Genomic DNA, 23,889 nt, shown 5'->3' with positions numbered 1-23,889 from the left:
GAATGCAGTTAGCAAAGGGAGAGGAAGGGACAGTAGTCTTTCTTGGAATGTCCCACAATCCTTACTGACAAGGAGAGGCCACGGAAGGCACACCTATGAATGACCAAGGGCGGGTCTACCAGAAGTCTGCTAATAGGAAACATTCCTTCCATTCTCACTGATGTTACTTGGGGTTCTTTTCCTAAATTTAAATTTCAAAGTAATGTTAAAAACTCATGGCGATTCTTTAATTCTCTATTACTTACAGCTAAAAGTACACCTTTTTATGGCTCCTGGCACTTCTGACATATTACCAAAAAAAAATTGCTCAATATTGTTTACTACACTTAGAAGATTGGGACAGTTTATAAGGTGGGTTTTTATAAAATACCACATAGGTCACAGTGGATTAGTATGTTCCAATGGAAAGCAGAGAAAGTGTATAAAAAGTAATTAAAATTTAAGTTAACATAACCAAAAGGAATAAGAAAAGTATGAAGGCTGACCATTCAAAACAAGATCTTATTAAGAACACAAAATTTGAACTTCAGAGTAGTATTCCAAAGACTTTCAGTGTTTGTATTTTGTTTGCTTTCGGTTTTAATCTTAGGAGGATTTGTCAATTACTGAGATCATCTTGAGATTTTCTTCCTTAAAAGCCATCGTGCATTTACCCATACTCTGCAGCTTTCAAAAATCATGTTTCTAAAAATAACATTACAAGTTATCGTAAAATGTCAACCATAAAATATTGGTTAAAAAGCATCATTCTAAACAATGTTATAGCATTATTCCAAACACATGAACTATCTGCATGTACAGAGAATATAAATATAGCCAAAGGATTAGAAGGAAATAAAACAAAATGCTAACCAAATTACCTCTCTGGCTATTCAGATTACAGGTGGATCACTGCTCTATATTTTATCTTTTCCAACGTCTAATTCTTTTATAATCAGAAAAAAAACATTATCTAAAAATTGCTAAGAATGTACTATCACTTATTTAAAAAGAATGAGTAACCAAATGAAGAATCCAAACGCTGGGAGGAAAAAAACCCAAGTCTCTCTGTTATGTTCAACACCAGCTACAGTAGAAGAGAAACTAGGACACTTGGAGGGGGAGGAATAAATTGAACAAAACAAGGATGACATGACACAGACAAAAATCTTTACATAACACAGGCAAGGTTTGGTGATTATAACACAAAGTCTTGAATTTCCTCATAAGGTCTTAAATCAAATCCTCCTAACTTGGATTAGCCTTTTCTTCCAATGACTTTACAAAAAAGGACAATGAGTGGTCTACATGCTTCACAGGTTAATAACAATCAAGTCACTTATGATTTCATGAAAACATCTGAAAAGAAAATTGTCTCATCACGAAGGGGCAAAGGTCTCTTGAATCTTTAAATATCAGTCAGTAAACATAATATCGTGCACCTACTCTGCTCAAGGCACTAGCCAAGACCCAATGATTTGTATCCTCAAGCATTTATAACCTACCTAACAGCTTAAAGACAGTTCCCTAATTTATGAAATGGTTGTGTTCCTAATGTTCATTATTTAGGGCAGTTACTCAGGATCCTGAACACATTTTCCCACGGAAGAAATACCTTAACCTTCATGATCCTGTCCAGTCCTTTTGGCTGTACAGACCATCTAAATGCAAATGGCTCCCAAAGGCATACCCAACCTGGCCTCTCCCTTGAGCTCCATTCTCATTTACCATTATCTCCTTCACATCTCCACTTAGAGCTCTACAAGTCCTAACATGAGCTTTTGATTCTGCCTCCACATCTGTTCCCCAGCTAACACTTCCACCATACAGCCAGCTGTTCAACCTGAATTTCCTCGATTTTGTTCTTCTCTTTCTCTCTCACACATCCAGTCCATCAGGAGGACCTAAGAACTCAATTGCTAAACAAAAATCTCCAATCATCCCCATCTCTTCGTTCTAGATGTTACCATCTAGGTGTTTGAACCATCCTCTCTCACATAGGCTACTGCAACAGCCTCCAGGCCACACTTACCTGCAACAACAGTCACACCAAGCCACTCTCCCATCTGGCAGCTCTCTCTGCTGGCTCCCACAACCTTGAACATAAAATGCAAATTCTTCATGGCAGCCCTCACAGCCCTCATGAGGCTTGGCTCCCACCTGTTCCTTTCCCCTCACCCCACCACTCTCCCCTTCACACTCTCTCCCCACCCCACCCCCAGCCCCACTGGCCTTGCTCTTCCTCAAACCTCTGCAACTCACTTCCACATGAGAGCCTTGCATCACACTGGCTGTGCCTCTTTCAGAAGGCTCCTTCCTCCAGATCTTCCAGCTGGCTCTCATCTTTTCATAAAGGTACAGTAAGCATCTTTATGCTGATGGGAACATCAACTGGTCCCACACTTTAGGAAAGCAAATTGAAATATATACCAAAAGTATTTAAATCCTAATATTCCTTGACTTTGTAATCCCATTTCCAGGGACATATCATAAGAACATAATCCAGTTAAAACTAATTTTTCTGCACTATTTTTTTGCAATATTCACTGCAGCTTTTCTCTCTTACATGAAACACTGGAAATTTAAACAGAACAGAAATGATAAAATAAAAGAGTATACATTGAGAAAATGAAATGCTGAATATCACATATTGGAAAAAATAGGCTATGAAAGTCTACTTACATTATGGTGCTAATTATGTAAAAAAAACCACATTCTCTACCAAAAAACAACTAAAAGGAAAATGCCAAAATATTGATGTTTTTTCTGTTGCTGGTAGTTTTTTCCTTCTAATGTTTCCTAATTTTTTTTTACAGATTTAGAAAAATGTGTATGTATAACTTTCACAATTGAAGAGGGAAACCCTTATTTTTAATAAAAGATATAATACTATAAATAGTTGTTAGCTTTCCAAGACACCACAGAAAAGACATATTTTAAAGTACAAGGTTAAAATTAAAAGCTTCTATACAAGATACACAATAAGTCAAGTGAGAAAAACATTAGTAACATATTACAGATGGGGAGTTAAATCCCTTATTCTATAAACAACTCTTACAAATCAATGAAAAATTAACAACCTAAAGGGAAAATGGACAAAGGATGCAAATTAGCACTTCATAAAAGCAGAAATACAAATTTATGAAGAGATACTCCACCTCACTGATTAAAGACATAAAATGAGATATTTTTATCTTCCATAATGGCAAAAATTAAAAGATTGATAAAATAAAGTAATGCTGAGCAAAAGAAAAACTGGTACTCTCATGAGCTGTTGGAGTCAGTGGAAACTAGGATAATACGGGGAGGGTAAGTCCCCAGTATCCATGAACATTGTATATGTTCATGTCCTTTCATCCAAAAATTCAACTGTAGGAATTTATCTACAGAAACACATATGCATAGACAAATCAATAAATACCACAGAGCTTTTGAAACATGGTGTTGGAAGACATCCTAAATATATTAACCGGGGGAAAAAAACCATGTTGCAATCTAGCATGTCTGCCATGATACCATTTTTTGAGAACAGCAGCAGCTACCTTTTATGGAATTCTTACTACATGACAGGCACTGTTCTAAGCCCTTTAAGATCATCACTTATTTTAATCTTCACAATAACCCTATGAGATAGGTACTGGTACTATCCTTGCTCTACAGATGAGAAAACCAAAGCTTAGAGAGAGAAGTAGAAGTTTGTATCCAGATGGCCCTTGAGTGCACATGTCTACCTTCCCATCTTCCATCCAGACTAAATATCACATCTATAAACATCCTGGGAAAGTAGCAAGACTACCATCAGTTGAACAGAAATGGGATGGGTCAGTGGACAGAAAAACAAAACCAGGGCCCCCGCGTGTGCAGGGGAAAGTGTGTGCAGGTGGAAGTATTCTCCAGGTGCCAGAAATTCAGGAGTCAAGTGCTACAACAAGAGGTGCTGGAGAGACCCGGGGGCAACAATCAGGGTGATTAATCAGAAAACTTCATTCCTCTAGCTTTCCCCATTGATATCTTCTTCAGGCAGGTGAAAGCAGGGTGTGGTCCTAAGACTGGAAGTGCAGGTAGCTAGAGATGGCGAAGAGACCATGCAGCAGCCACACCCAAAAGGCCACCTGCTGGCCTATCCCAAGCCCTACACATGGCCTCAGCCTGACCAATGACAGGTACCAGTGACAGGCTCCTTTGATGGGCAAATAAGAGTCACAAATATAAAGACCAGCAGACAACCAAGAATCACCAAACATGAAAAAAACAGGGCTGTGAAAGAGGGGCACAAGCTTGCAGCGGGAGCACGCTGAGTCTGAAACAGAAGCAGAATTTTAAATATGCATAATTAATATCCTCAACAAATCGGAGAGGGTATCAGGGCATCAAAACAAGCACAGGCTGGTATGAGAAAAAGAAAAGAGAGAGATCTAAGAGAAGGAACCAGGATCTTGAACTTCAAACCACAGCGCTGTGCAGCTTCCTCCACAGGAAATATATGGACTGTGGTTAACACTTCCCACGGCTAAGTTTTCACAGTTGAGGGGAAGAGAGAGGAGGCGGCTTAGAAATCTCTTCTCTCCTCGCCCCTCCCATCACCCACATCAACCTCCAGTCCACCCCTTTTGACTTAGAGAAGGAGCGCTTTCATCTTTTTCTCCACGCTCACACCTCTACACACATGGGCAAACATAGGGAGATCGTGTCTCTCTGCTTCACAACTTGATACTATACACCTTTCTGCACCTTGCTTCTCACGTTATCAGTTTCTCACAGAAACCCATCCAAAGCCAACTCTAAAATAGCTCTAATTCCTTCTGTTCAATGGCTGCAGAATATGACATGGTACAAATATTCCATAAATTAGCCATTTTTCAACTGACGGGCATTTGTATTTTCAGTATTTTGCCACTATAATGATACAATAAACATTCTTATACATATGACTTTGTATATAAACACTTTTATTTCTAGAAGACAGATATCCAGAAGAAAGGCTGCTCAGTATTTGAAAGGTATATTGGTTTTTAATTTTAATACACATTGCCAGCCGGCTTTCCAAATAAAGCACGGGAATGCACATTTCCATCAGTATTATGAGTATACCACTTCCACTACATCCTTGCTAGCAAGAAATGTTACCCTTCTCTATTTTTACCAGTCTGGTGGGTTTAAAGTAACGTCTTGTTGTTTTAATCTGCATTTCCCTAGCAAATGTGAATTATTTTTCATAGGTTTGCCGGCTGTCTGCATTTACTCTCTGTGAATTGCATATTTATATTCTTTGTGCATTGTCCCAAGTCGTGTTTTTCTTGCCAATTCAGAAGAGTTATTAATATTGTAGACAGTAACCCCTGTCTGTCATACATGTTATAAATACCCATCCCCAGTGTGTTAGCTCACAGGTATAGAATCTTACTTAAGAAGTTCTCCCTCACCCCAAGATTATACAAGTAGTTTCTTATATTTTCTTGTAAATTTGAATTGCTTGTCTACATTTAAGTTTTTGAAGATTCTGGGACTTATTTCTGATTACAGTGTAAGAGAGGTCCATCACCCTTCCTCCCCCCTTAAAGAGATTGTTATGCCAGTACCATCCAATAATGTCTTCTTTTCTCAACAGTATTGAACTATCTATCTTATTATACATTAATTTCTCTTACTTAATGAGACACAGCCCCAAATTCTCTATTCAGTTCCACTGAACTATTTATGTAATCTTGTATCAATACTGATTTGATCATAAAGCCTTTCTTAGCATATTGTGATCACTTGTAAGCCAATTTTGCCCTCATTGGCTTCCTTTTCCATATTTGTCTGTGCTCTTCTCAGATATTATCCATTTATTCTTCTATATAAACTTCAGGATTATTTAATTCAGTTCAAAAAAAAAGAAAAAAATCCTACCGTTTTGGAAATTCTAAATGGAATTGCAATCAATGTATGTATTAATTTTGGAATAACTGACATATTTATGTGTTATATATTTTTATCTCATATTCTTCACAAAAAGGATACAGGCACTAATACTTGTTCAATTTCTTCCTAGGCTATTGGCTGCTATTAAGAAAAGGAATGCCGAACTTCCATTTCTAGGTGCTTATTTTCAAAAGAGAGAAAAGATAATAATTTCTAAAGTTATTTTCTAACTACCTTAACAAATTTTTCCTATTGATTTTGGATTTTTTTTTTTTTTTTAGTATAGGCTCTTGGGTTTTCTAGACATGCACATTTCATTGTCTTACTACATTCCCTATAACCTCTAAGACAATGTTAATAAAAGCAGACATCCTTCTATAAGTCCTAATTATAATGAAAATAGTTTTAGAGTTTTGCCTTTTAAGAAATCCTGGGCACGGACGTACACACCACTCATCAAGCCATGCTGTGGCGGCATCCCACATGAAAAATGGAGGAAGATTGGCTCAGGGACAATCTTCCTCAAGCAAAAAGAGGAAGATTGGCAACAGATGTCAGCTCAGGGCCAATCTTCCTCACCAAAAAATAAAATAAAATAAAAAAATAACTATCTGTTGTTTTTTTTTTTAATATATAGCCTTTTTAATGTTAAGTTATTTATTTTTATTCCTATTTTGCTTTTTTACATTGTCATATATTAGGAATGGCTGCTTAACGTTATCAAATGGCTTTTCAGCCTCTATGGACCTGGTCATAAACTTTTCTCCTTTTATATGTTGGGGTACAATAATGGATAGTGGGGGCCGGCCCCATGGCTTAGCAGTTAAGTGCTCGCGCTCCGCTGCTGGCGGCCCGGGTTCAGATCCTGAGCGTGCACCGACGCAACGCTTCTCCGGACATGCTGAGGCCGCGTCCCACATACAGCAACTAGAAGGATGTGCAGCTATGACATACAACTATCTACTGGGGCTTTGGGGGGAAAAATAAATAAATAAATAAAATTATAAAAAAATAAAAATAAAAAATAATGGATAGTGGGAGTCAAAGTTCCTAATACTGCATCACCCTACTATTACTGGAATAAACTAGTGATTATAGTACATTAACCTCTGATGGACTCAAGAGTCTATTAATAAATTATTTTGATCTGCATTTATTTTCATAAATAATACTGGTCTATAATTTTCTTCTTTAGAATTTATCAGGTATTAAAATTAAAATTATGCTGGTTTTATAAAATGAACTAAGAATCTTTCCATATTTTATGATGTCCTAGAATAGTACAAATAACACCCAAATTTCCTGTATTTAAAAGATTAGATAAAACTCATCTGGAAACCCAAGGAGTCCTGGTGCCTTTTTTAACAGTAACTTTTTATTACATTTCCTATCTCTTCTATAGTAATTGGTCTCTTCAAGTTTTCCATGCTTCTTGAATCAATTCAGTAACTTACATTTTACTAAGAAATCATCCTTGTATCCAAATGTGTTGCCATAGGGCTACATGTAGCATTTTCCTATAAAGTCTATTAATCCCTCCTATGTCTCTTTTCTCATTCCTATTACATTCCTATTACCTATTTTTCCCTTTTCCTCAGTTAGGATGATGGAAGTTTATTTTGTTGGTCCTTTCAAATAACTAGCTACTGGATTTATTTATCCCTTAAATTTTGTTTTATTAATTTTAACTTTTATCTTTGTTCTCTCTTAATTTATCTTTTTTATTTTTTGTTTATTTAGTTGTTCTTTTTCTAATTTCCTATGATGCATACTCAATTCCTTTATTTTTCATCTTTTCTAATAATGAAGGTAGCTTTCCCTTCCTAGGTGATATGTTTTATAATATTTAGAATTTTTGTAACGAACAAGAAAGAAAAATACCTAAGATGAAAATTTTAAGAGCCATAATGCAAGTAAGCAATGGAACTAATCCAGTAGTTGGCATTCTAAGAGCAGGGGATTAAAAAACCAGCAGGAGAAGGAGGAAGAATCATCACCATTTCCTTAGTACACGCCAAGTTGAAACAAAATTCTATCAGCTCCCTTACTGTGTTGTTAGGTTTCTACCCTGCGTTTCACATTCTGGGAAAAGTAACTGGATTCACATATAGGTTAAAAAATAAATTACCACCAGAATAAATGCTGCATCAGTATACATTTAGCCTAATATTAAAATTTCCATCTGGACTCAGAACAGTGTTCCACATCTAAGGCACCACAGACCCTGAATCAACAAAGATTTGCTCTTAATGTCATGACAGTGAACTCACTATTGCAAGAACATGGCCTAATACATTTGAGATTCACCTTCAGGACGGGTTGATACATAACTCTCAGGCCGTCAGAACAACTAATCCTTCAGAACCCACTCTGTTTCCAGGTTCAGCAAGGTATCATTGAAGAAGTGACCTCATCTATGTGATTGCTTCAGACAGCAACTCAAAAATTGTTGCCGAAGGGACGGAAAGAGGGTCTTCTTATCCCACGGTGAGTGGCTCTGACCTCATCAGGAAAGCGTCTGAGGCCAGCAGCAAAGCTGCTCCTATTTCCTTACCCCTCACTACAGGGAACTTGAGAAGACTTAAAAGGTCCCAACCTGGCCTGGGGAACTTGAAGATGACACTCAAATAAAATCATATTCATTTATGCTCTACTAATTCAGAATTATTTTTATGATCTGGAAAGAGTTTGGACTCACGTTTCCATTTTTAGACCCTACGACAACAGGCAGAGAAGGAGGCTCAACCTACTTATGGGAACAAATTTTAGAAGCTCTGACTCATGGGTAAACAACCAACATGCTAATAATTTATCTGCCGGTTAAAGCAAATACTTCTATTTGAGGTGCTACCCTAAGTCCTTGCAAGAACTGAAACCAAAAAGAAAATTTTAACATGTTCTCTATTTATTTTTTTTCACTTGGCTCCTGAATGTTTGCCCCAGTGAATCCCAGTACATAAAATGTCACTCATTTTTCATTTTGTGAGGAAGATCAGCCCTGAGCTAACATCCGATGCCAATCTTCCTTTTTTTTTTGCTTAGGAAGATTGGGCCTGGGCTAACATCCGTGCCCATCTTCCTCTACTTTATATGGGACGCCACCACAGCATGGCTTGACAAGTGGTGAGTCGGTCCACGCCCAGGATTTGAACCTGCGAACCCAGGGCTGCCAAAGCGGAGCACGTGAACTTAACCACTGCGCCACCGGGCCAGCCCCCATAAAATGTTACTCTTAAACCACCATTATAACAGGAACTCTTGGGTGGTAGGAACCATTTAATGTTCCCAGGGGTCTCTGAAACCTGTGAGGAAATAATACATCCCTTCCCTCTAGGCTACATGCACCCCTTTGTGGGAAAGGACCACAATTCCACGTGAACATTCTGCTTAAGCAATCTGCAGACCCTGCTCAACAGCCAGATGTCAGTCACTAGTGCATGGTAAGTGTGCAGAGGCCAGGTGAAGGGCGTGACTGCGCCCCAAGAACATTATGGGCAGCAGGCATGGATAGTGCTGCTACTAAGTCACAGAGATTTTTGCAAGGTGGAACAGGGCTCAGGGGCCGTAAGCTCTCATGTCTCTTAGAACCTACTGGCTGGTTCTGCACAGGACTGGCAACCCAAGCACCTTAATGTATTCCTATTGCACCAGAAACAGTCCTGGAGACAAGGCTCCCCTACCTGGCATATGTGCACATAACTCTAACTGCCTAGCCCCATTCTTCAGCGAGGGGAAACACTACTCCAGAACCACGAGTCATAGTTCATAGTTAAGGCCCCGTACTGGCTATCAACCAGCATCGTTTCCAATACCTCAGAAAAATCTTTAATATGGGGTATTTGGTCGGCAAATTAAGTGAAATAATTTGGTTGTTCAAAATTAAGTGAAATAATCTCTGTTTTTCAAGGTTCAATGGCAATCAGCTACTTGTTATGATTAAGAAATAATCTGGTTGGGCCAGTTGGAATTTCTAGATATTCTCATATTATCCTCTGAAGGACTTAAATTTTACTTTCTGGTGGAAATATTTCTAACCGTTTCTATTTTAACAAACGACATCCTGCTAATGCTTAAAGAGAAGGAGTAGATGGCAGACTCAAGTGTGCTTCACAGTGCAAAGCACAAGAGGGAGGGAGGCAGGCGCAGAAGCTTTTTCTTGAGCCGGGAGGGGTGTGGACCGTATCTGAAGGTCATCCCACATTCCCAGCACGATGCAGTACCATGGCCCGGGACGACCTAAGGTGCTCAGGTGGGACAGTGATGGTTTCCTGCAGGCTGGCGAGTGCTGCTGTACCTGTAAGGAGGTCAGGAGAGGCGGACCGCCAGGCCTCCACCCAGACAGACACACTCGAACGCTTCCAGTCTAACCAGCAATTCTGCTGTCTCTTCAGTTACGTGTCCCCTTGCCTCTTCCCTCACCTGTTCTTTCCACTTTTTTATATTGTTTCTCCCACAAATCTTAAGCCATAATGCCAGATCTCTACAGCTAAGTGACCACGTCAGGCAAAGACGGATTTCTCCACTCCTTAGTGTGTGTCCTCCAAGGGCTTACGTCTGAGGACAGGAGGTAGTGTCCCAGTGCGAACACGGCTCCAAGAACATAGTAAACAGGTTTTGTCTGACTGGAAAACTTGGTGTAATCTCTAAATTGACTTTGCCACACTCAACTAAGCCACACCTAGGCTGGAAGTTTCAACGGATCCTGCACTCTGCGCAGGGGAGCATCTTTGATTCCTCAGAGAATTGCCTTATTGCAATTAGAAGGAATGAAAGAAATTCAACAAGCCTTCCTACAGAAGTTGGTATCTGAACCGAGTCTCGCCAGCTAAGCAGGGCTCTCGCTCATACGCACACGTACACACAGAGAAAGGGGACCTGGAGCACAGCATAGAGAACGGCACAGAAGGAAAAAAACATCGGAACATACACAGGGAACTCAGGCAGTTCAGCTCGGCTAAAACGAAGCAGGTGGAAAAGGAAGCAAGAGGAGACTTGGGTTGAACCAGAACTATGCTCTATCAACCAGGAAAAGACGATGCAACTTTGCTTCACAATAATTTTCTTTCTTTTCTTAATTACCCGTGGATTCCACCATTTCTCCATGACTCTTCAGTAAGTGACTAATGGAAAGCCCTGCAATTTCAAGATTTTCCTTCCTACATGTTTTCTATTCTTATTCTACACCAAATAACTTAATCATATCATTTCCCTCTCCCAAGTGACGAACTCCGCAGTCCCTTTCAGCTCCTTCTCTCTCTCACACACACCCCCTCCCCCTAGTCAAAATAAACCCAGCTACTTATGATTATAAAACAAACTTTTAAATATTTTTACCAAAAACATTTCTTCTAAATATAACTTCCATAATTTTGAGAAAGGCCAAATATTTTTGCCAGGTGATATTTATCTTTCTTTAATCTCTGTTATTCCTTTGGCCATTTGTGAACACAGATTACCAGAGGTGTTAGTTCAGTGCTCCAGTGCTCACCCTCCTGCTGAACACGATAGCTTAAGTACCAGCCAGAAGCTGGTGACCAAAAAAACTACATTAGTTCATTAGCAATTAATTAAGAGGACTAATGATCTGAAGAGAAGGAGGGGCCGGCCCCGTGGCTTAGCGGTTAAGTGCACGCGCTCCGCTACTGGCAGCCCAGGTTCGGATCCCGGGCGCCCACTGACGTAACACTTCTCCGGCCATGCTGTGGCCGCGTCCCACATACAGCAACTAGAAGGATGTGCAACTGTGACATACAACTATCTACTGGGGCTTTGGGGAAAAAAAAGGAGGCGGATTGGCAATAGATGTTAGCTCAGAGCCAGTCTTCCTCAGCAAAAAGAGGAGGATTAGCACGGATGTTAGCTCACAGCTGAACTTCCTCACCAAAAAAAATAAAGAGAAGGAAACACAAATAGGTCATAATACATGAGAATAGCTATAATTGATTCTATATCACATACTATACTTGATAGGTCATCTTAGAATATCTTGTGATTATTCATAAAATAAAATTTATTCAATTAGTTTACCTCTCAACCCAAATATCTCGTACCGAGGTGCTCTTGGCCTCTTGGGTATTTGCATATGATACATGTTCTACTTGATATCATGTTGAGTTCCTCTCTTTCCTGCTTTTTATTTTAATCTATTTTTTCTTTTCTTTCTTCATTGTACTCTGCTAGATTTCAGAGTTGGAGAGTTTCATTTCATCTCACAAACCATTTGATCTCTTTTCTAGTGCTTTCTTAGCACCTGCTTCCTTCTTTTTTAAACTTTTACATAGGTGACTTTCAGAAAGATGTACAGTACTCATGAAACCTTTTATTTAATGGATGCTTAATGCTACCAATATTATGGAAATTCTTAACCTAATTTTAAAAGATTAATAAAGCTCAGAAACATATGCAGTACCCATACATCACGACCTGTCACCAGTCAACATAATGTCAAATATCTGTAAAGTTACAAGAGTAACTTTCATCTATCTATATGCCAACTCACTCACTTGGATGGAGTGAGCCCAGGAAACCCTGCCCAGTGGAAATTTTAATGTTTCTATTAGACTGTAAGGATCTTGAGGTCAAGGGACTTAATTCTCTTTGTATTCCAGACAACCACCTGTCACATATACACCAAAAGCAAAATAAATGCTTATTGTGAAGAAATGAATCATCCTTAACTATTTCTTAAATCTATCAGTGCCTAAAAACCAAAGTGCAGATGGATACCATGACAAATCTGGTGATAAGGTCAGCTAGGAATTCAAAATTCCTATTCAAAAAAGGAATTCAAAAAAGGTTGAATTTTTTTTTTTTTTTAAAGTCATTCTTTGAAACTGGTTATTTTCTGTGGCTAGAAGCAAAAGCTTTTTCACAGCAGCTGATATGAACTGGATTCACTTAAACCAGGCTAAGATTTACTGGTACAAATTTTAAAATACTGAAAAAATTTCTTTAATTATGCTCTTATAAATTGCAGTACATAGTTGTTATTTTTCAAATGCTATAAGTGTTTAGGGTCTGATTCACTAGTTATCTTCTCAGACAGTCTGGCAAGACTTAATTTATCTGAGAGATCAACTACCAAATGGAGAATTTCATTTAATTACATAAAAAGTAAAAAGAATTTGAAAAATGATTTTATCAGCCATAGTTATTTTAACATTCACTAATTTGGTGCAGCTGACACAGTTTAGAAAAAAGATCATCTGTTTCTTAGTATAAAAAGCTGCCTTTAAAAAAAAAAACCTCATACTTATACATTTACCAACAGTACATATTATACTAAAATCTTTCCTCCAGTGTACTAAACCTCAGCACTGAATCTAGATAAATTATTACTTCCATTTGCCAAAAATTGACCTTCCAAAACTGAAATGTCAGAGATTAGAAATACTGAATCCAACAGTAAAGGATTTTATTTTTATTATGACAATGATTTCACCACTTGGAGTCATGTTAGCTGTCAAATCAGTTTGTGGATAATTTAAGGAGTAATTTCCAATTAAGTTTTTATTTAAGTACGCACTGAGGCCTAATATTACCAGGTAAATACACACACACACACACACAAACACACAGCAGCAGCAGTAAAGCAAAGAAATGGAAATACTAATGATGATGATGATGATGGAACTCTTATATAATGGTATACACACTAGCAAGCATTTTAAGATCCTTAACATCAATGATGAGAAAATGCACAATAAACTAAATAAACAAACAAATTAGCATGAACAGAGTCATGAAATAAAAGCAAGAGCACTTGCCCAACATGAGGAGCAAGATACAACATATAAATCCAGAAGGATGGAGGCTGTGTATGAAGAAGGAACGGAGCACTAACCAGGAAAGATCCTGCCCCTGAAGAGACCAATGCTGAAGCCCTTAAGGGGGAGGTAGGTGTGGCGCAGGGACAGGTAGACTGGAGGGGTACATCAGGAGAAGGAGGCAATCCACTTGTGGAAAAGGACCTGCACGATCCCTGTTGATAAACCACAGCTGCGTCCTCTCCTGAAGGAGGCCATCAGATCAGCAATCTCAATCATGGCTGTGCATGAGTCACCTGGGAATCCAATTAAAAGCAGATGAATTCATTACATCTGGGGCAGGGCCTGAGATTCTGCATCTCTAACAAGCTCCCAGGTGATGCTGCGGGTCCATGGACCACACTTTGAGTAACACTGCCCCAGAGGACAGCCTGGCCAACAGGGGGCAGAGGGACGGAGAATTTAACAAAGACCACTGCCTGCTGGTCGGGGCACAGGAGAGCTGGGCTCACACTCTCTCCTCACTTCCTGGGTCTCCAGTCCTTCATCTTTAAAATGAGAAAGATGAGCTTATCTCTAAGGTCTCTTTTTAGCTTTAAAAACTTAGGGCAGGAAGAGAGGTTTATAGCCCGAAGAACTACACCTTTTAAATCAGGTATTACAGAGGAGGACAAATCAGGTATTAAAGAAGAGGAGAGAGCTTGAGGGAATGAAAGGTCACTGAGGAGCTATACTTGTACAACTTGTACAAGAGAAAAGGAATTTACTTGCCTCTTTCGTCTTATCCCCTCACCTCTACTGGAATATCTGGACAAAAACACAAAATAACTGCACACAAAGCTATTTATTGCAAAACAATGAACAAATCTGGGCATAACAAAAATGTCCATCAGTAGGGGACTGACAGAATAAACTCTAGTACATCCACACGAGGGCATAACACGCAGCCATAAAAAGACACAAGGAAGTTCTCTATATACCATATTGATATTGAGTGAGCTCCAGGATATAGTGCTAAAAAAAATGATAAATCAGAGTTCAGTTCAGTATATATAATGTGCTACTTTATGAGTAAGAAGAAATGCATATATTTGCTTCTATTTCCAGAAAGGACAATGGAGGGACAGCCCCAAATGTAATAATAATGGTTACTTGTAGGGGGACAGGGATGAAAGGTTGACTTAATACACCTAAGATTATAGTTACAACTTGGTCAATGTTTTACCCAATTAAAAAAGAAAACAATTTAGAAAAAGCAAACTGGAACAAATAAAACCAACAATACATCAAGTTAGTGGGGTGAGTCATATACAGAAACATTATTTTACTTGACTTGGAAACGTGTTTTTATCATACATTCCTAATGGAATATATGCTAAGGTAAAAAGAATTGCAAAGAAATATTAAACTGCATTTAGTAGCAATAAAAATGGCAAAATGTTAATAACTGTTGAAGATGGGTGACAGGATTTCATTATGCTATTTGCTATCATGCAATTTTCTCTATTTTTGTATATGCTGGGATCATTTTTTAAAAATCAACTTTCCATGTAACTTCTTTATCTAACATTAACACACATGCACACCAAGCAAGAACGCAAGAAAGAACACAGGTTGGCACCAAAGCCAAACTTAGTCCATCAAGGTGAATGTCAACATTCCTAATATAAAATCTACAATCAACACAGGCAAAAATAAAGGGGTGGGGGGATGGCCTGACCCCTACAACTACGTAACATATTCAGCATCTGTACGGATCTTGCTATATTCAAGCACATTTAATATTATCTCATTCTGTTTTCACAACAAAATTTCAGGATGACTATTATGCTCATTTATAGCCAAGGTAATTGACTCAAAGTGATCCAAACTCAAGTTCTTCTATCTCCTAGTCCAGTACTCTTCATACTGCTCCCTGGTACCCACACCAACAGAGGAGGGGGGTGGGGGCCCCAGGCCTGAGGGCACTGCCAGTGATTTCAAGTAGAACTTTAAAAATTCATGCTCATTTTTCATTTCCCCCATAATAGAGCCATGTTTGTTTTAACACACACAAAAAAACACTTTTAGTGATATCAAATATAATAGACCCACATGTGTATTTTGTGGCTTTATGAACCCAGGAACCACAATTCCTTATTCCAGTTTCAGAGGCATTGAATTACACCAGGCTGCACTGAGACAGTGACATCTGTCACCCAGATGCCTCTGGAGGCCCAGCAAAAAAAAGGGACACGTCCCATTGTTCAACTAGCACATTGCTGTTCAACTGGCACATTGCTGTTAGCATTCCCAGCCGATAGTATTTCAATTGGCACCTACAAATACACTTTCTGTTGATGTAACTTTTTAACCTGAAAATTCTGTCTCGTCTTTTAAATATACCACCTAGAAATGAGTCAGTGTGATGGTACGCAATTACAATCACATAATATGGTTTGAAATTGCTGAAACTGATCTGGGCCCATTTTGTCACAGGGCATTTCATGGCTATCCTGAGTAGAAAGCTGAGAGGCGAACAAGGAATTCAACTTTGCAGCAGCCCATTTCAAAGGAAAACAATAAAATTTACTATTATATCCTTTAACAAAATGGCAGTAATTTTGGCTTTTTTAATAAACTTTTTATTTTAGAACAATTGTATACTTACAGAATTATTGCAAAGAGAGTTCCCCTATACCCCATATCCAGTTTCCCCCATTATTAACATTCTACATTAGTAGGATACATTTGTCACAATTAATGAGTCACAGTTGATATATCACCATTAACTGAATGGCATACTTTATTCAGATCTCCTGCTTTTCCCTAATGTCCTTTTCCTGCTTCAGGATGCAATTTTGGTTTTCTTGCAATTTAAAGTTCACCATGGGAAGGCTTTAAGCAAACATAACAAATAAAAGCATAAAGGACTAAACCGATGCTTCACAAGGCGTCCTACACCCAAGACAAATGCAAATACATATTGGATGAAACACCACCAAGAGTCAGCTCTTCAACAGACCAAGATATACACCCTGATCTATAGCTAAAGTAACTACCATCTTAGAGAACTTACATTTGTCAAATATGTAATGAGTTTCCACGTGTGGAAAGTGAGTTGTGGTATGAAGAACACCAATCCGAAAGTCAGTTTTAGATACGAAGACTGGTTCGGTCATGCTAAACTTGTGTGTCATTTAAATCAGGTCAATAAATAGCTTTGGGGTCCGAAACCTACAAAACACCTCTGTGAGTACTACAGGGACCCAACGGTGTGTAAGCCATTGTCCCATCCCCAGAGTTAGTTTCATCTAATTAAAGAGTCCAGAAGTAAATGCATAAAGAGTTAACCTTGAAGATTTGAAAGAGCAAGGCAGGATGACAACAAAAGGTGGCAGAATTGAACACACGATTAACTGAAGTGACTTCACTGAGCAGGCAAAAATTACCCTAAGAACCGCAACAAGGGCAAAACCACATCAGAATGATTAGAAAAGGAAAGTTAACCTTTCCAGGCTAGAGTTGTCCTCTGGGGGGGCGGGGGCAAAAGTCATCCCTGGTTGACACCACTGCCTTAAAGCAATTCATGACATGTATAAATAAATATCATATGGTTTCAATATCAATGTAAGATTTCAACATGAATGAAATGACAAAAAATCTTTTATTAGACCATATAAACCAGTATTTGCCTCAAAACATGATCATCTTTGGTGGATGACCAAAGAGGCAAGAGGTTTTCCCCTCAGCTATTATGAGTTAGTACTTTTGAATAAAAATAAATAAATATAATGTATAGATTTGATAATTCCTTAGAAACAAGGACTTTGGGTTAGAAATCATTCTTAACCCCTTCCATCTCAAGATTCTAAAGTAAACATTCTACAACCAGTAGCCAAACCAACCAAGCATAAGGCAGAAGTTGGTCTGGGAAAGAGGCCAAAATGGACAACTCATGACCACTGGGGGCCACCCAACCCACCCACATTCTGTCTCAGAGGACCACAGGCACACCGCCCAAGGATCATGTTGCCACCAGCATTAAAACAGAGCCCATTCCCTAGAAGAAAATGAAAACCAGGGAAAGAGGAAAGAGCTAAGGAAGTATGTGCCTTATAAATGCTTTAGGCTCATGTCCCAAGGTTTCTTATATGCCACTCTGCTTAATTTGGGGGTGGGGTGGAGAAGAATACTTCAGTAATCCACAGTTAAACAGGATGAGTAAATTCTCAAGGGAAACCTGAGAGACTGCGGGTTGGTGCCAAGGGATTTTTAAAAGTTGTTTCTTAAAATAATGAGACATTTCTCACTTTTGTGGCTAGAAAAGCCATTTCTTATCTTTTTAAGGTGTCAGTGTGAAGACATAGAAGTCACAACTATAACATTATTTGGGTCAGAAGAAAACGGCTAACTCCTCCCACCCTGCAAGCTGCAAGGCCACCCAAACGCCTCTTCCCTTCATGGAGCGATGCCAACGGGTGTCCTAGCAGAAGGAAGGTGAGGAGAGCAGATGGTTGCCAAGCCGGCTTAAAGAGACCCAGGGAGTTAGCACCTGTGGTGGGGAGATGCTGATCACCCAACATCACCACCACTGGGACAGAACTCAAGTCAGCAGCCCTCCCTCCTTGAAGCAGGCTCTGTGGAAAGATTCACTAGGTCATCTCTGGAATTCAGGAGCCTTCCACCACACGGGAGCCTTCCACCACGAGGGGCGCTCTGCAGCTGCTCCCTTCTGCTCACTATCTTTGGTTCCACCTCATCTGGCTCACACCCAACTCCCCCAGAGGGAAAGAGGGCACAAAGAGAGAACTGGCTGTGCCCAGTTCCTACAGGTGGGCAGATGGCTGGCAGAGAACAGATCACACGGGAGGACCACAGAGTTCAACCTGGGTGGTACTAACCCAGCTAAACGTTAATCACGGCAGAGAATCATTTACATTAAAGATCATTAACCAGGCACCTTGGCAAGGGATGCAAGTTCCTGAACTAAAAACATGCATTTAGATAAAGTAGCAGCCTCTTGTTGCTAAACACACAGTTTGGGTCATTTCAGGAGAAGGGCACCAAAATGGGACGGAAGGAGCGGAACCAAACAGGGGTGTCTGGGGGCATTTCTTTCTTTTCTTCACAGCTGTTTTCCACCCATAGCTGCAGTTAATTCTCTAGGTTTACTTTCTGATCTTCCTTATCCCCTACGAGGTGTAACTGTCACCTCACATGCAAGGGAGTTTACAGGTAAGGGATTGTAAACAGGTAAGGTCTGCAGAGTTTGTGTCTCCATTTCTCAGCGGAAATGTCGCCTTTTAAGGCGATAGTTCAGACTCTACAATTTCAAGTCACACACGAGAAGGATGGCATTTCCCTTTTCATTAAGCTGCTTTGCTGTTTCTCCCACATCCAGAGACCCAATACCACTGACCAAAACAAGGAGTCGTCCTCCAGCAAACAGGGTCAGAAGTTCAATTCCACACATTATGAACAGCCACGGTTTTGGAGACTTCTGACAAGCGTTCTTCCTGACATGCTTCATTCAAGTTGCCGCACATGCTCAGGCTTCCTCCCTTCACAACTCATAACAATCAGTACGAGCTCCTCTAGCATCCTTTGTCTAAGGCAGCCCGAGAGTTCCTCCTTGTTTATAGACTCACCCAAAAAGAGCAAGCACTGCCCTGGTTTTCCATTCCAGTATTACGTAATTCAATTTTCCTCCAATTATATGTTGCCATAAAGCATTATTTGTGACCGAAGCAAAAGAGAAGTAGAACCACACTAATTCCAGGTAGTGAGATTAACTTCAAAGGGAAAGACAATACGAGATTAATTTCTTTATGTATTTTTAATGACGTTTAATGCAAGTACTCTCTAACTTAGAGTCAAGAAAATATAAGTGCCAGTTTTATTGTCTCTTCAAGGGAATCCAAGCTTACGGTGTTTGGAGGCTGAGGGATGTGGGAAAAAGACAATGAATAACGATCTAATTATCAGGCACCTCATTTACAATTTTAAAAAGTTCGTATCTGAATATCCATATAAGAGCAAAACCATTCAATCTGTGTGAACGCAAGTGTAAACTAAAGTTAGGAATCATGTGACTCGTCCTCAAGCACTCAAGTAGAGGATGTAAAACAAATAAGGGTGTTTGTATCCCAGGAGGTAAAGCTACAGCAATAAAAAGGTGCACCTGTCCCACTGCGACCTAGCTGATTGCATTCGCTATGCTTTCAATTGAGCTTAACACACAAGTCTAAAAAGAAAAAATTTTAGAGGAGATCTGTCCTCACTTCACCTAGGGTTTTAGAGCAAATTTCAGAACTCTGCATGACAGATCCCTTCACTGTGTCTATTTTTGACACGTCAAGAACACAGTGATGACAAATGCAGTAATTTATTCATAAGAGGGGGGAAGGCACCAGAGCAATATCTATGTAATAATTTTTCAGTGCACTAAAAAATAATAGGTTTCAAACAAGATGACAGAGGTTAAGCACACAAATTAAAAATTTCCACTGTATACATTTTGATTTTTGAAGCATGCAAAAAATGTTTAATGGAGAAGGAAGGAAAGAAGGGGAAGGAAGGAGGAAAGAAAGGAAGGAAGGAGAGGGAAAGAGAGAGAAAGAGAAAAAGAAAGCAATTCCCCCAATCCTGGCACATTTAGATTAAAGCTAATGGATCCATTTATAAGAGAACATTCTCTTGATGTTAACCAAGGAAAACGGAATCTTTCACAGCACTTACCAAATTCCAGGCAGTAAGACCTCGTGTTAAAGGGGAGAGAGACAGAGACAGGCTGGTCTGGATGCAGATGGTTGTCTGTTTCCCTAAGGACAGCAGCAGGGAGGAAAAATCCTGGTCTCTGCCAGTTCCCCTGTTGACAGGTGATCAACAGCCTGGAGCGGGAGGCGCCTGCTCCGAGGGAGGCGCCAAGGGGAGGGCTCTGCCACAGCTCCCACCCAGGCAGGGCCCCGGTGAGAGCCACCCACCCCAGACACCCTCGAGCTGTACGGGTGGGTGCCGTGCTGAAGCCTGTCCGGGCTGGAAGCTGCTGCTGCTGCCCGCCTCGTGCAAATCGGGAGCAAATTCACATGTAGGAAGACGGAAGCGGCTCATCAGAAGCAGCAGAGCCAATGACGACAGGGGAACTTTGTGGATTCAAAGGACAAAAAACAATTCAGACCACAACCCTACAACACTGCCCCTGCATCAAAACAACATCAGGAAAGTTAACAGCCAACTTACCGTAAGAAGTGCGCATACCTAGCCTGGCCCAGGTGACCTTGGAAATGAATGTTTTAATTAACATTTTTTCCTAAATGTTCATGCCAATGTTGAAAGGAAGGGCATTCAAGGAAATGAAGAAACCCCTCTGAATACTGTTGTTTAGATAATTGCTCAGTTGTCCTCAGAGATATGCAGTGAGCATATATTTTTATCTCACAAAACTAGCTTTGGATTCCATCTCCACCAATCTACTAAGCTAGGGGACAGTGGGCAAGTTTCTTGACCTGTGCACCTCTGGCTTCCTCATCTACAGAAAGGGAGCCCTGAAACCTCCTTTGTGGACTGTTGTGAGGAATCTATGAGATCATGGGTAGAGAGACCAGCAGTCCCGCCGTCAGCGGGACTCAGTGCCTTCTACAATCACTTACCCTCCAGCAGCTTGTGGCTCTAACAGCACCGTCCAAAATCAACTACAGCCACTCCTTTCACCTTCCCTCAATTTAAAAACCGGTGCATCCAACAGGAAAAAATGTTTCCCCTACTCTCTATTTTAACCAATGTCTCCAACAGGCTAGAGAGGCCAATTTAATAATCATTTGGCATACAACCAAGACAGATCACATGGCCCCTTAGCCCAAACCCTGCCAGGGACACCAAGTTACAGCACAAGTTAGAGGAGGTTTCTGCCCCCAATTGCCCTTACTTCCCATTTCAAGGCCAAGATCATGCCCACTTTTAAGAGCCGAGAGTGTTGAGGAAAAGAATAGGCTCTTAATTGAGCCAGAAGGTCTTTTTCTTTAATGCTTCCTTTTAAAAGGCAATTATTTCTTAAAATGAAATTCACAGGCTACTTATAATACCACTCTTAATAAGAACGACAATGGCTATGCTTATAGAGACTTTAACGGGAGGGGGCGACCCAGAGTCCCACTGGGCCAAGAAGCCACCATCACCATCTGGTGGTGGCTCTTGCACATTGCAGTCATGAACCCCACCCGGTTCTCAATCCGTTCTCCCAGAGGCAGCCCCTCGGAATTCCTGTGTCATTACATTAACTTTCTGACAGCTAGTTCGGCTGCTCAACGACAACCTTGTTCTTCTCCACCAAATCTTCTTCCCAACCTTCCTTCTTTCCCACAGACGTCTGATCAGGCCAATACCTACAAGAGGGAGGATAAAAGTTCTGTTCTTCGCTATTACCTTGTTCCCCCATTCAACATCTGGTGATTTGGTTACAAAGAATGAAATTCCCAAGACAGATGGAGAAAAGAGAAGCAAAGAGCCAGTAACTTCCCAAAATGTAACAGCTAAGAGCCAATTCTAATGGAAAATATGAGGCAGGCATCTCTACCAAGTGAAGAGACCAGTCGAAGACCCAGGACATATCAAAGACAGCCTTAGAGCTCACGTGGCCAGTGAGCAAGACATGGGTGGGTTCAAGGAAGTTGTTCTGTGCAGCTGGAATAGAGAATGAGCTGGAAAACAGATCACAAACAAAGAACTACCAATCAGGTGACATTTAAAGAAATTCTCCTAGCCACTTCAAGCCTCCAAACCTTCCTCAATCCCTGGTAAATATATCTAGGTACAGGAGGCTCTCTCTCAAAAGCAGATAATCTTAGGGAAAATTTGCCAGAGGAGGTAACAGCCATAGAGAAAGAAGAAATTGAAAAATTCAACTTTAAATGATGCCATTGGGATAATCTCTAAATGATACTAGTGATTTCGGAGAAAGACAATACATACGGGTTTCATAAGCAGCTGTAAAACGGCCTGGGTGATCAGCTGTACCACAGCTGGCAAATCTCTCTCCACGTAGCGATAGCATGTGCTTGGAGTATAATACAAGAGGCCTCTTTTAGTTACAAAGGAAGACAGGAATTTTCAGGACTTTATACTACGTAAAATGTCCTGGCTTTTTTTATCCATATTACCGCAATATATTATTTGCAACAACTATAAAATTAAGTATCTGATACTTAGGTGAAGGAAGAAAATAAACACCCAGGAATCCCCTTCTCTGAGATAACACTATTAATACATCAGCGTATTAATACCCTTTCAGATCTTCTTCTATGTTTTTGTATATGTGTGTTTCTCACAAAAAGATGGGATCAAATTACACAAACCAATCTGTAACTTACATCTTAAAACCTTCCATATCATTATGTACAACATCATTTTAACGGCTTCATACTATTCCAATTTAGAGATATGCCACAATTAAACTATTAGGCTGTTTTAACTCTCATTATGATAAACAATGTTTCATACTTATAGCTAATTCTTTGGATATATAAGGATATAATACATTCTTCACTATTCCTTAGGATGAGTTCCTTTGAAGGATGTCAGCTAGATCATCAGGTATGCACATTTTCCTCTCTGTATATTTGATAACATTAAACAACATACCTCATGAAGAAAATCTAGAAAATATAAAAAGCAAAAATAACTAATAATCCAACCATCCTGATATGGTGTTAATATTTTGTTGTGCACCTTTTCCAATCTTTTCTATGTAGGTACATCCTTTTTTTCCCTCCAATTTTTTTTTTTTTAATTTTACCTAAAGGAACACTTAGTTTGGTTTTATTGGAGTTCTGATTTCTTTTAGAGAATTCCATATAAAATATTAAATTTACCTACTTCAAATTTACAAACATGAATTGTAAAATTTTTATCCAATAAGAAATACAAAATAAAAGATACTTGAGTTCCCTTGTGTGGCCCCATATGGAGAGAGGAAGAGAGAAAGCAAGGATGGGAGGAAGGTGGGAAATGCAAGAAAAGGCAAAGAAGAGAGAAGATATAAACTGCTCCTTCCACCGCCTTTAGGTTGTGAGCTTAATTCACTCTGAATTATCACTGTCTTGCTGTTAGTTACAGCCTATGGGTTCAGGTGAAGAAAAAAGCCAAAAGCCCTGGCCAAAGAGGCGATTACTCCAGGCTGACAGAGATGTGGTCCACGCCCCACCTCAGCACCTTAATCCTGTTTTACACAGTTCATTACTGAACATGATAGCTGCTGACTCCT

General features: G+C 39.8%; 1 protein-coding gene across 3 annotated transcripts in view; it reads right to left on the bottom strand.

Annotated features, from left to right (window-relative positions):
* Positions 1 to 23,889, bottom strand: part of NEDD4L (NEDD4 like E3 ubiquitin protein ligase) — a 332,653-nt gene that overhangs the window by 177,587 nt on the left and 131,177 nt on the right. Inside the window, exon 1 of one of the 3 annotated variants that reach the window (XM_058557211.1) lies at positions 2,012 to 2,050. The exons of the other annotated variants lie outside the window; for them this stretch is intronic. The gene's annotated coding sequence lies outside the window, so the exon portion shown is untranslated. Of the gene's footprint in view, positions 1 to 2,011; positions 2,051 to 23,889 lie in introns of those variants that run through there. 3 annotated transcript variants of the gene reach the window in all.

This window comes from Diceros bicornis, chromosome 16, assembly GCF_020826845.1.
Source record: "Diceros bicornis minor isolate mBicDic1 chromosome 16, mDicBic1.mat.cur, whole genome shotgun sequence".
NCBI classification, from domain to species: Eukaryota; Metazoa; Chordata; class Mammalia; order Perissodactyla; family Rhinocerotidae; genus Diceros; species Diceros bicornis.
The sequence above is the reverse complement of the archived record's forward strand: the minus strand, read 5'-3'. Positions and strand labels throughout refer to the sequence as shown.